This window comes from Anabrus simplex, chromosome 2 (assembly GCF_040414725.1).
Source record: "Anabrus simplex isolate iqAnaSimp1 chromosome 2, ASM4041472v1, whole genome shotgun sequence".
In the NCBI taxonomy this organism is placed as follows: domain Eukaryota; kingdom Metazoa; phylum Arthropoda; class Insecta; order Orthoptera; family Tettigoniidae; genus Anabrus; species Anabrus simplex.
The window spans coordinates 422,238,119-422,242,527 of record NC_090266.1 but is presented as its reverse complement, the minus strand read 5'-3'; the positions used below and the strand labels follow the sequence as shown (position 1 = coordinate 422,242,527).

The 4,409-nt window shown below is 36.2% G+C and overlaps 1 long non-coding RNA gene across 1 annotated transcript; it reads right to left on the bottom strand.

Moving 5' to 3' along the window:
• Positions 1-2,445: 2,445 nt before the first annotated feature.
• LOC137498357 (uncharacterized) lies at positions 2,446-3,921 on the bottom strand. The gene is made up of 3 exons (XR_011017755.1): positions 3,663-3,921; positions 3,187-3,345; positions 2,446-2,899 (listed from the first exon to the last, which is right to left on the bottom strand). It is a non-coding gene; the product is annotated as an uncharacterized lncRNA (long non-coding RNA).
• Positions 3,922-4,409: the final 488 nt, after the last annotated feature.

The window sequence follows — 4,409 nt, the reverse complement described above, 5'->3', positions numbered from 1 at the left end:
TTTCCATACCACTTGGTGAGATCCCACCTACCAAAATAATAGACATATCAAGAAATGCTTCCAGTCAAAATTTACATTACCTAATGTAGAAATAGTGTGTCAAGTTTCATTACAATCCTGTAAATAATTTTGAAAGAAAGAAAAATGCACATCTGCTCTGAATATTGTGAAAATGATAAAAGTATTGGAGTTCCTTACACTGTTTCTCTCCCTCATGATCCTCTGCAAATCTCTTGTTGCCTCTCCTCTTCTTTGTTATTGTGCCACGTTCAGAATAGTATCATATTGCTTTCATGACAAAGATGTTGCTGAATTTCTGTAGGCATACTGTGTTTTGTGCAAAGAATCCAGGTCCATATCCAAACTTTGCAAGAATGACAATCCTGTCTTAATTTATATCATTGAAGACTACAGCAGCTTCAAAAGCAGCTAATTTTACCAAATGGCTGTGAAGAAAGGTTGTCTATGGACATCTCTTCCAAAGTAAATTCTCTTTAGGGTTCTGTGTATTCACATATGTGTACATTTCTTGAGGAGTTCAGGTGAGGCTAGTGCTCTACACTAGCTTAATAACTATAGGAAAAGCTTCTGGAATATTGTTCTAATAAGTTGGCAGTGTAATAGACTGATACTTGTCACAACTACATGTAAATTACACACAAGGTCTTGTTTATTACCCTCATCACTAAGCATAAAGTACTGTCTCCCCAAACTTCGCACTGGCAAGCTGCTCTAATTGCTCATTTGATAATAATAAACCAATTTATATAAATCCTGCACTTCCATCCAAGTTACTGGTAAACTCCTTGGTACAGAGTAACAACTTTTTCTGCAAAGGTCTGGTAGGACTCTCTTCCTTACCTCAATGTTGATTTTGCCTTTCTGTGTATTGTTCATATGTAACTTCTTTACTGATATGAACACTACCAAGCCTATCTATCCATCCTGAAATACTTTCCTTATGAATCATTTCAAGGAAAATGAAAACTTTGCCTTCAATTTAACCCAAAATGAGAACCAAACACTGCAAAAAATAATAGGTGCTAATAACAAGCACCTTGCCTTCTATTTTTAGAAGTGAAGAGTGTGCCTTTCTAACAACTAAATACTATTGCCATCTACAGTAAAATGTTATTTAGGCCTGTTGCTCAGGTGGTAAATGATTTAATTTTGCTATATCTTACATTGCCTGTCAAAACTGTTTGTAAATACCAATTATATAAATTAATGTTTGACAGAGTAGGGTGTATGGGTCTTTTAAGATCTTGGATTGACTTACAGGGTAATTAATCTACTCAACCTTTTATTACAAGCATGTAACTGTCATATGGATATATTTTTTATAAATATGTACATGTTCTGCCATCATATCCCCTTAATATCACATCCCACAAAATACAGTTTTTTTATGTTGTAGATTAAAATCTACAAAACTTTGGTAGAAACACCTGTCAAAATAGTTACAAATGAATTTTTCATCTTTGTTGTTCATTGTTCATATGGATCTACAGCACAAGAAATAAAATCGGTCTACCTTGATGCCCCCTGTAGGCCTATATGTTATTAATAAATTATAAGTACGGTAACAGATATGAAAGTAGTGATTGCTGGTGCAGACAGGTACCAATGGCAGGAGAGTACTTGGAATGAGGAGATAAAGGCTACCTAAGTTACAAAGGTATAAGGTGGCAGGGAGGGATTCTGTCAGGTATAACTCTAGTAAGAATTTTGTCCTATGCAAACGACTTGGTCTATTGAAACTGTGCAATCTAATATCTTGCAACTTCAAAAAGGATGCAATGAATATGACATGAAAATTAGTCGTTTCAATTCTAAAGTGATGGCAGTAGGGAAGACACCTAAAATAGAACTGAATGTCAGGTTGAGAATACAAAATTGGAACAGGTAGATAATTTCAAATAGGTATTTAGGATGTGTATTCTTCCAGGATGGCAGTATAGTAAGCAACATTAAATATAGATGCAGTAAACCCAATGCAATGAGCTTGCAGTTGTGTTCAACAGTATTCTGTAAGAAGACAGTCAGCTCCTGGACAAAACTACTCATGTCTTTACACTGGTCTGGTTTCAGACCACCTGTGCTGTACAAACCTAATGCAATGAGTTTGCAGTTGTGATCAACAGTATAGGTACCGTAAGAAGGAAGTCAGCTCTTGGACAGAACTATCAATACGCTGGTCTGGTTTCAGACCACCTGTGCTGTACAACTGCTTACTACATACACACAGAAGGGACTTACTACATGTATTTCAAAATACTCCTTTCCTTGTAAACCATACATATTCTACCACATAAAATATACAAATTAAGATGTTGTAATAATGCTAATAATTTTAAAAAAATTGGAGTTAAGGTTCTTTCCCATTAGGTGCTAATACACATAACTCACTGAGGATTCAAATAAATATTGATAGATAAGTATAACAAAAACTGATTTAATTAAAAAAGTAGAACATTTCTCAAGAACATAAATTTTATTCGATTCTTTCTTGATCTAACACTGTATACAACAGTTCCTGAATTTTAACTTTGAAAACCCTTCGACCTAGTACACTCATTCTTTCCATGTCATCACAAAGACACTAAAAATAACACTGATTACATTTTCTTTTCAGTTTTCAGTATCTTTTCTAAATATTCACTTAACACATCACTGTCACTTTCACATTTCTGTTTCTTTTATTTTTAACTGCTGGCAGAGCTGTTTGTGGAAGCAGAAGCCACTGGACTGGAAGTTGAAGTCCCTTCAATAATTTCTGATCTGTAGGAGTTAGACCCCTCCAACACAAATTATTTCTGCTTCCTCCTCCTCTATTTCAGCTTGGTGAAAAGGCTCTCACACATCAGGTGCCACTTCCATAGATGTGTTTGTTACAGAACTGAAAAAAATGAACAACATATTAATGCAATTCTTCTAAATTGGAGCTATATTTTAGTCTGGACACAAGCCTTCTGCTTAAGAAATTGTTACTTTCAATAATTATTTTAGTAAGATGATTGTTAGGTTGGATTATATTATATTACTTTCAGTTATATCTGATAAATTAATGAACAGATGGGTGGAACTTATGGCCTACAGACTGAATCTTCCCCTCACTCTTTCACAACTAGAACACTGGTCTGTAGTGTAGGCCTACTTTTAAAAATAAATATTACAGAATTGTACCTTTTTCCAGCAATGAAGAGTTCCAGAAAGTTGAGGGCATTGAAGTAGACCCATTTTATGTCTTCTGTACAGCAGAACCTGGGAGGAGAGGGAGGATGTTATCTCTCCAAGTTCGATATCCAGCCTTCAGAATTTGCCTTGTTTTGGCACAACTTTTTCCTGAAACAATGAATCAGAATATTGTGACAAAGAAAATATACATGTAGTAGGCCTACTTATGGCATAGGCCTACACTTATTTGCCATTAAAGCGAACAATGGTAGGCCTATTCATTTCATTAGGTACGAGATGGAGGTTAGGAAAGCACTGCTTATGTCTTCCAAACATTTCTTCAATTAAGTTACAAGAATGATAATTACTAGTTCTCCTAGTGTAACTTTTTTTTACCAATCTATTCCGTATAATATATTTTATCAATAAATAATCTAAGATAACACTATTCATAAGATAATCGTAAAAATATATTAATTACTTACCAGATTTGTCCCAGTTCTTGACGCTATAGAATGCCATACAAAATTCACGGTCTCGCTATTACTATATCCAGGGAGTCTAGGATTATACACCACTTTGTTTTCATACACTAAGCAAATTAATGTTTCGATTTCATCAACAGATGACTATGTTGCGTCCGCCATCATCGAACGACTGCGACTGAAAAACGGACACGTTTGTTTTCACAAACCAGTCGATCTTCATCGCTCGTAGTTGATCGCTGACGATCGATGCTGTGTGACTGGTGCCGCTGCCCTCTGTAGGTTTGTTTTCTTAGTCGGTCGATCGCAGTCGTTCGATCGAGCCTGTGTGACAGCCCCCTTAGTGTGTTTGTTTACTTCGCTTGCGATGCGAGGGGAGGTCTTCGGCACAGTATTTCCCACCGCTTCTCGTTATCTCATCTGTAGCAGTAGTCTACTGAGGCTACTTTGTAACATTTCAGATCATGTGTAAATAAAATATAAATGCTAATTCAGTGGTATGGCATCAGCTGGACATCGTAAGGTAGAAACTGTCCGTGTAAATACATTTTCATAATTCACGAGATCATTACCCAGTCCGAGTACCGGTCTCGGAAAAATGTATATAGCCGGGGTACGTCATCTTGGTTAAATCGAGAAGCCGACCGTAACATGGGTTATGCTCGGGCTCCCGATAGAAGGAAGCTATATCCTTGAACAACGGTTCGATTCAAACGTAATCGATCCATAAGTTATACCCCATTTGTA